Source organism: Sphaerodactylus townsendi, linkage group LG03 (assembly GCF_021028975.2).
Source record: "Sphaerodactylus townsendi isolate TG3544 linkage group LG03, MPM_Stown_v2.3, whole genome shotgun sequence".
In the NCBI taxonomy this organism is placed as follows: domain Eukaryota; kingdom Metazoa; phylum Chordata; class Lepidosauria; order Squamata; family Sphaerodactylidae; genus Sphaerodactylus; species Sphaerodactylus townsendi.
Genome location: NC_059427.1, coordinates 161602760 through 161612425, shown reverse-complemented (window position 1 = coordinate 161612425; position 9666 = coordinate 161602760).

The window sequence follows — 9666 nt, the reverse complement described above, 5'->3', positions numbered from 1 at the left end:
ATGGGGGCATTCTGCGGCGGGGCAGGCAGCACCACAGCAGTGGATGCAGGGCGTGGTGCACCCTGGGCGCAGTTCCCCCTCGCTCTGCCCCTGGAAACAAGTGGAGGAAACTGCAGTGTGGGTGCTCCATTGCCCCTACAAAAGTCTCTGCAGTCTGTCCTGAATGATTCTTGCCAGCTTTGATTCCGGTATAGCCATATATGCTCCCAAGGAGCATCAGTTGTCTAGTTAGCTTTTCTGTATCCCATCATTTATTTCCCATGTCAGGTTCATTGTAAGTACAGTACAGTATGCAAGTAAATACTATTTAAAAAAATCTTTGCCTTTATTAAAACACTAGCAGGATACCCGTGCTTCGCTACGCATACTTCATCACAGCCGCTCTATGAATTTCCGGGTGACATTCAGCATACTTCTTTACAGCCTGTTTGTGAACTTTGGGGTGACATGCAGCATATTTCCTCACAGCCTGTCTGTGGACTGACGGGTTGGTTTTCGCATATTTTGCAGCAGCTTCCTGTAGTTGTCTTTTTCTACTGCAATGTGTAAATCGTGTTCTGCATTTAATTCCTCTTCTCCCTTTAGCGGTTTCAGCAGAAGGAACAGGTTCGTATGCGTTGAGGAGGGCGGTGTTAGAATGCAGTTGGTGCACCATTGGATCAATCGTGCTTGTTGTTTGGTGGGCATTGGCAGAACTTGTCGATGCGACAAATGGAGTTAGAGCTTCAAAGTGCCCTTCGTTAAAATGTCCTGTGAAACAAAGCTATATATATAAACGTGAAATACCACTCACTCACTGACTGACTATCAGAAGAACTCAAAATCCATCGAAAATACCATGTTGAAGCACATGAAACTCGTGGTGTTTAACTGTCACCCTTAGAATGTTCGTGCAGATGGCCAGAGTTAAACAGTAAATATCTAATAAGTCGAGTGAAAGTGAATATTTTGGAAAATCCTTTCTTAGCGAGCACCTGAAGCACATAACGAACCGGTGTGCCAAATTTCAACTTGGTGATTCAGTGGTTTTCCCCCCTCACAACAAGCACCCTGTGAGGTGGGTGGGGTTGAGAGAGCTCAGAAGAACTGTGACTAGCCCAAGGTCACCCAGCTGGCATGTGTGGGAGTGCACAGGCTAATCTGGTTCCAGTGGTGGGTATTCAAATAATTTAACTACTGGTTGTTTACAAGCACCATTTTAACAACCAGCTCTGCCGAAGTGGTGCGAACCTGCTGAATCCCGCAACTGGATCTGCCCCATCTTTGGTCAAAGTATCCGAGGGAGGGCAAATTCGCCACGACAGCAAGAGACTTCAATGTGATTTTTATGTCGATATTTGTTTCATATTCAGTCTTGAAGCTAACATTTTTTATTTTCCCTTTGACCTCAGCATGTGGAAAGGCACTCCTCAGTGCAATCATACAAGCCTTCTCAAAATTGTGTGAGCGTTTTTCCATATGGGCATTCTTCATGGATGTAGGTGGGGGGGGGGGTTCTCGGGTTTGAAAAAAAACCCTTTCATGTCCAAAGCTCCGCCCCTCCGTTTGTGGGTTTTAAAAACATTTTAGTGCTTTTTTTGTTTTTGGCCTGCAGGGGGCGCATTGTTTGGGCTAGCAGCACCAAACTTTCAGGGATTGTTTGGGGGACTCTCTTGGTGATACTACCCGGTTTTGGTGAGGTTTGGTTCAGGGGGTCCAAAGTTAACTGGGGACCCCAGATTCTCTCTTTAAGGTGGATTTAAAAGGAGAATTTGAACTCTCTAGTTTAAACACCATTGAAACTGATGCTGTTTGGGGGTAAATTCCAGCATCACAGCGGCTGCCCCGGGGGCGGGGGCGCAAAACTCAGATTTTGCACCAGGCTCCATTTTCCCTCTATGCCTCTGCCCAGAGGGGAGGGGCAGGGCAGGGCAGGACAGGGCAGGGGAGTCTGCCATCCCCGACCTCGGAGAGCTGCTTTTATAAGCACTAGGCCAGAGGCAGGGCTTGGGGAGGCGTGGCCATGCCCTAGGGCGGGTGGGGATGTGCCCCCCCAACCCCCCCATAAAAATCTATACCTGCGTCCCTGGCATTCTTCCATGTGGTTTTTTTTTCCGTGTGGGCATTCATGATAATGGGCTCTTTTCTGTGGGCATTTTTCCTGTGGGCTTTTTTCCTCTAAGTTTTTTTCCTGGAACTGTGGTCGTTTTCCCACTTACCGTCTGCTGCGCACTACTGTCGCCAAGTAGCACGGGGTCCCCCGGCACTCCCCACTACAGGGGCGGCGACAACGCAGCCGCCCGGCAGCCTTGCCGCTGTCAGCGCCCCCACTCAGCCTTGGCGTCATTCCTGGCAGGCTCCTCAAAGGGCGCCTTTTAATGAACCCGATGCAGAGCGCTTGGGAGTCATTAGGGTAGAAACCCAGGGCCTGGCGCTCAGAAATGTCGCCGCAGCGCGTAGAGAGTAGCGCACAGCAAAGGGTGGTTGAGGTAAGTGGGGAAATGACCTGTAATTTTTGCAGTGCAAGCTGTAGCCATGGTCGCGATATGTGATCTGATGGTGAGTTCAGTGTGACCTTGTGCATAAAACTGAGGATCCATGCTTTGCAGACACCTTTTTGTGCAAAAGCAGCCCCCCCCCCAATACGAATGCATAATTTTTGTAATGCTGCCAACAGACTAAGACACGGTCTACAGTATCCTGGTTATTTTATTTTGTTTCAATGTCAAAATCATATGAATTCATGAGGACCTATTTAAAATAATCTGGATCGGATTTTTACGCAGTCGATATATTTGTAATCTCTGTAACTTTTTCTTTGTTGTCAAAATGTCTTTAGGTTTGAATAATAATTTTAAAACTTAATGCTAAATCATTTGTGAACAAATTAAACAGCACCAATCCCAAGGTTCATCTTTGTGGGTATACACAGTGGTGGGATTCAGCCGGTTCGCACCACTTCGGCAGAACTGGTTGTTAAAATGGTGCTTGTAAACAACTAGTTGTTAAAAAAAATTTTCATTTAGCCTTTATTTGGCATAAACAGTATAAAATCACCTCAAAATCGCATCAAAATACAAGCTTGCAACATATTACAAATGAAGTTGATTCATACATACTGTTCTTATGGGATATTTCCAGCAGAAAGTTCGCAGCCATTTTACAGAATGTAGCATCAGAATTATTTAATAAAAACAATAGTCTGCTTAGTTCGTCCAGCTCGCTAGGTATCATAGAAAGCAACCTAGAGTATTTGATTCTAATACTTGCCGATTTAGGACAACAGAATAATTGGTGAGTTAATGTTTCTAATTGATTTGCATCACATGAACACACCCTTTTGCACATTTCTAGATTGTTATATCTACCTCGTAGTATGGCAGAAGGGAAAACATTGAAGCGAGCGAGTGAAAAAAACTCTTCTCTGATCTGGATTGGTCAGATGATACAGATAGGAGGCCATTCTGTTATGTGTTGTAAGGGGATTGATAGATGTAAAGGTGAACAAGTTTTCCTCGCTGCCAGAGTTAAATAGTTCCATTCTCTCACCAACAATTTTTGTTTTAATAATTTATACGATTCTGAACAAGTTAAAGGTAGAAGGGAGTCGAGGGGTATACCAATTGATTCGATCTTCCTCTCTATCAGTGGGCCTATCCCCACTCTCATCGCTCCCCTCTATGCCTCACGCTGCTCTCAGCGCGCAGCATCCCAGGCGCGCGCCCGGCCATCCCCACGACCCTGCGCTCTGCGCGGGGCCATCAAAAGGCGCCCTTAAGAAGAGCGCCTGGGATGCTGCGTGCTGAAGGGCGCGACAGCAGCAGCTTCGGGGCGGCTGCGCTGTCGCCGCCCCTCTCAGTGGGGAGTGCCGAGGGACCCTGCGCTACTCTCCTCGAGTAGCGCGGGGCTTAAGGTAAGTGGGGAAAGGGCCAGTGAGAACCATGAATTACTCTGGGTATCTGACAGTATTAGGTGAACCAGAGAGTGCTTATTGTGTGTATAATGCAAGTGCAGCCAAAATGTAAAGGCCCTTGACCAAGCCCTGTAGACCAATGAATTTTGGCCCAGTTCTAAGCAAAGAGCCACATAACATACGCAAGTTGTTAAATTATTTGAATCCCACCACCGGAACCGGTTGTTAAATTATTTGAATCCCACCACCGGAACCGGTTGTTAAATTATTTGAATCCCACCACTGGGCATACATAATGGATGTGACAGACTTCCTAGGTCAGTGGTGGCGGAACCACCTACTCTTGCGCGGGTGCCAGAGGTGAAAGCCTCTCAAGGAAACCTCTCTGTGGGCATGCATAGAGTGCCCCCCACACATCTAGGCTGGCCTGGACCGCTGGGCTTGATTATTAGCATTAAGACCTAGTTTTGGGGAAGCAGTGTAGGTAACCCTGTTAAGCGCTGTTCAACCCCACTGATTTTCATGCAAAGAGCTAAAGTCTAAAAGTGTGTGATCCCTTTACCTGGGAGTAAAGCTTGATTGCTGTGGCAATGGGGCTTGCTTCTGAGTAAACCCTCCTAGGATCATGATTCACCCGTTGGAAGAGTTGCACAGTTGCTCCAAAGCAAAGCCACCAACTACCACCAAGCTTACTCCTGAGTAACACACGCCTCGGAGCCAACCGTTTTTTCTAAACTAAAACCTCAGTATCGAGGTTAAATTGCCATGTTGGCACTTTGCGATAAATAAGTGGGTTTGGGGTTGCAATTTGGGCACTCGGTCTCGAAAAGGTTCGCCATCGCTGTCCTAGGTAGAAAGCAAGACGGGCTGTGATTTCCCATCCCTGTGAACTCTCATGGTTTCCCTTGGAGACGTGTGATGATTACTAGTAAGTGCAGTACAGCACGTAACATTCATTCTGTTCTGAATCTGAACTGCTGCTTTGTACGAACACACTCACCTCCACTTCTATTGCCAACCAATCAGAAAAAGAATCTGACATGGCTGGTTTTCTGACCTCTGACCCAGATGGAAGGTTTTTCCCCCTTTCAGAGCCCACATTTCTCTCAGTAAAAGTCCGCAGCACTAGTTTCATTGTGTGTGTGCCATTACAAAACTCTGCTTCCAGCACACACACACTGCAGCAGTCATCACATGCTCTGACACTGATGGTTTATCCATACCAGAAATGGTGGCATTCAAATAATTCAACAACTGGTTGGGGTGCTGTGTGGTTTCCGGGCTGTATGGCCGTGTTCTAGCAGCATTCTCTCCTGACGTTTCGCCTGCATCTGTGGCTGGCATCTTCAGAGGATCTGATGCCAGCCACAGATGCAGGCGAAACGTCAGGAGAGAATGCTGCTAGAACACGGCCATACAGCCCGGAAATCACACAGCACCCCAGTGATTTTGGCCGTGAAAGCCTTCGACAACACAACAACTGGTTGTTTACAAGCACCATTTTAACAACCAGTTCTGCCGAAGTGGTGCGAACCGGCTGAATCCCACCACTGCACACCAGGGTTCCTGGGGGCCCTCAAATGGCGGCTGGGGGCTGATGCCAAGAAAATGGTGTTGATGGGGGCGGGGTGCGCAGAATGGCACCCCTTCCCTTCCACAGGGTGTCGAGAGAGGCTCTTTAACTCTGCTCTTTTAAAAGCATGGGACCAAAATCGCATGCAGGACAAAGAGGAGCAAAGCTGCGGGGAAACATGGGCGCAGGCTGGGTGCCTAAAGAAGAAGAAGAAGAAGAGTTTGGATTTATATCGCCCCTTTCTCTCCTGTAGGAGACTCAAATAGGCTTGCAATCTCCTTGCCCTTCCTGCCTCACAACAAACACCCTGTGAGGTAGGTGGGGCTGAGAGAGCTCCGAAGAACTGTGACTAGCCCCAGGTCACCCAGCTGGCGTGTGTGGGAGTGTACAGGCTAATCTGAATTCCCCAGAGAAGCCTCCACAGCTCAGGCGGCAGAGCAGGGAATCAAATCCGGTTCCTCCAGACTAGATACACGAGCTCTTAACCTCCTACGCCACTGCTGCTCCTAAAGGATGGGAGTTTGTAGTCTTCCTCCCTGAGCCCCACATTTGAGGTCTGTTCTCTGAATAAACGGAACCACCTGATTTCCTGTCTCAAAATGATGGAATTAGTGAAACTCCTCTGCCTCATCATGCACCTGAGCAACCTGCTTTGGAGTCCTCTCTCTCCCCACTTTTATTTCTCATATCTGAGGACATTTTTCTAATAGGCTTTTTTGAAGCAACCACTGATCATTTTGTAAAACTCCTGAACAGGCTGGGGTGGGCATAGAGGTGCCAACTCATGCCTCAGATTTTTTACAATGAGAGACAAACTCACTGGTCATTTCTTCCTTCCCTTCTTCCTCCTCACTATATAATGATGTTACCGCGATTTGCCAGGTAACAATAAGTGATTTCAGCTCAGCAACTTAATGAGGCGCAGAAAGCAGGCGTTCTTCAAAGCAAAAGGATTTTATTGCAGATGGTGGTCACAGCTCGGTTCAGGAGAGAATCGCGCTCTTGCAACGCAGTGCAAGAACTTTTATTCCCAAACTTCAAAGGGGGCAAAGGGGAGGTGAGGGGGCAAGTCCCTCACCCAAAACACCAATCATGAAACAGAACAGTTTACAAACCAGATACAATTACACTTTTCTGAATGGGAAACCCAAATCTCGCTGTCAGGCGTCTTCCCGCGGGATTTTGCAATGGTCCTGAACGGAAAGCAGATAGCGTCTATTGTCCGCGAAATCCAGATGGGCTTACCGCCGCACCCAGCTATCTCCTATCAGGTGGCTGCACCTTTCAGTGATGCCCTAAGGCTCCCGCTTCTCTCTGTTGTAACAAAGAAAAGTTCAAACTGTCCAATGGTAGTTCCTGCACGTCTCCCAACGGCTGGGAGACCTTTGGGTGCTGGCCACAGATTTGATCTGTAATTCCAAAGAGGGTCGTTGTCCTTATCAAAGAGTCGGCTGGGCGTTGGTCTAAGCTGCATTCCAGAGCTAACTTCCTTGTCCCTTAATATCAGACCTTAACTGGCTATTGCTTTTACTATCAGACACAAATTTCAAAAATAACATTTCTAACTTAAACATTAGGGAAACCTTAAAGGATAACACATGTCCTTATACTTATAGGCAAGACTTCACAAATACTTATGGGCATGGCTTTCTTAGATCTAACAATAACAAAACCTTAAGCTTACTGAAGAACTAATACTAACATCCTAAGCTGCAGGCACATCCTAAATTCAACTTAAAAGGGGCATTTATTACATCCTAAAATGACACAAACACAAGGGAAACCATATAGTATTGTCACAATCATACATATACATTCTTTGTGAACCTTATGAAGGCTTCTGAACCACACAAGTCTCCACATCCGGGCATGGAGCCAGTGTAGCCAGGCAACCTGTTTTCAGGAAAATATTTTGTTTATTTTCCTGGCGGTAACAATGATAAAAAGAAAAGAAGAAGAAGAGTTTGGATTTATATCCCCCCCTTCCTCTCCTGTAAGGAGACTCAAAGGGGCTTACAATCGCCTTTCCCTCCCCCGCCCCACAACAAACACCTTGTGAGGTAGGTGGGGCTGAGAGAGATCCGAAGAACTGTGACTAGTCCAAAGTCACCCAGTTGGCATGTGTCGGAGTGCACAAGCTAATCTGGTTCCCTAGATAAGCCTCCACAGTTCAAGTGGCAGAGCGGGGAATCAAACCCGGTTCTCCAGGTTAGAGTGCACCTGCTCTTAACCACTACACCACGCTGTAAGTGGGGTACTTATGCTGTTGGCTTTTTTCTGATATGGGGGAGCAAATGTTGGGCAAGGACCCTGCAAGGCTCAGGGAAATTCTTGTTGGCACCATTTTGTCCCTTGGCCCCACTTCAGGCCCAGTGTTTCACTCAGCGTAGCCAAGCCTCCAGCCAGCCAGCCTGCATGTATGTACAGTGACGTACTGCCACAAAACAGCGCCTGGGGCAAACCCCAACATGGAGATTCAAATCCCAGATCCTAATCTGACGATCCAATCACTACACCTGAAATCTGGCTCTGGAGGTTTCTCTTTTCTATGACAGCAGCAAGGCCAGAGTCTGTTATAGTGGGTGGGATCTTGGGAACATCTCTGCTGGCTGAGTGAGATCACAGCTCTGCTTCAGTTCGCTCATTGTTCTCACAAACAATGGGATCAAGGTTGTCCAAGATTACAGGAATCTTAAGAGCATCAGTTAATTGGTTGTATAGGAGTGGAGACAAGGAGGATTGGTTCATTCTAACTTTAGCAAATCTTGCACAATGAAAGAGGGTGTGATCGAGTGTCTCAATTGGGCCCGAACTGCGTGGACATAGTTTCCTTTGTCTGTTTGTTGGTATCTACCATAGAGAAGCACGGGAGGGCGTTATGTTAAATCGGGCAAGCATCACAGCTCTTATATTGTTGATAAAACTTTGAAATCAATAATAGAAAGAAGTTTGTGAGAAGTAGGTATTTGTGACGTACAGAAATGGAAAATTTCAAATTAATATTCACCCTGTAGGAGTTTTCAATATTATTTTAAAAAACCTCTCTTACTTTTGATTCCTTATATATAAGGCAAAAAAAAAAAAGTAACCCTTGGTGGACAAGATGAACAGCTATTCTTTCCTGTTTTTCTTAATTCCCTCTAATTTCATAGATATAAACTGCTGAGACCGCACCTCAAACACTTAAAAATATCATTTATTTATTTGCTGTATGCATAGTCTGCCTTTCTTGCTGAAATCATAGAATCATAGAATTGGAAGAGACCCCAAGGGTCATCAAGTCCCACCTCCTGCAATGCAGGAACACATTACCAAAGCACTCCTGACAGATGGCCGTCCGTCCACCCTCCAAAGAAGGAGACTCTACCACACTCCAAAGTAGCGCATTCCACTGTTGGTCAGCCCCTACTGTCAGGAAGTTTCTCCTGATGTTTAGGTGGAATCTCTTTTTCTGTACGTTGATCCACTACTCCTTGTCCTAGTCTCTGAGGCAGCAGAAAACAAGCTTGTTCCCCCTTCAACATGACATCCCTTCAAATATTTAAACATAGCTATCATTTCACCCCTTAACCTTCGCTTCTCCAGACTAGGCATAGATCAGCTGAAAACTCTTTCTCATACAGGCATTTCAATCTGAATATGGATGGAGGCAAGTTTGGTTTTATGATTCTCCATGTAGAATCACCCACTACCAAAAGCCCATCTTCTCCCAATCCCAGATATCCTCAGAGCGAGAGAATACTAGCCTGTGTTATCTGAAGGGAGTCCCATCTGAGGGATTATGTCCTCCTCATCCTGACCCCCTCCAAGCTTGAGACTTTCAGTCTCCATGGCAGCCAGAAAGCTGTCAGCACAGGGGTGGGACTGTTCTGGTAAGTCCCTGAAGGTCTCATCCACATATATATATATATATATATCCCTCTCCCTCTCCCTCTCCCCCTCTCTCTCTCCCTCTCCCTCTCCCTCCCTCTCTCTCTCCCTCTCCCTCTCCCTCTCCCCCTCTCTCCCTCTCTCCCTCTCCCCTCTCTCCCTCTCCCCCTCTCTCCCTCTCTCCTTCCCTCCCTCTCTCCCTCTCCCCCTCTCTCCCTCTTCCCCTCTCTCCCTCCCCCCTCTCTCTCCCTCTCTCTCTCCCTCCCTCTCTCTCTCTCCCTCTCTCCCTCTTCCCCTCTCTCTCTCCCTCTTCCCCTCTCTCCCTCTCCCT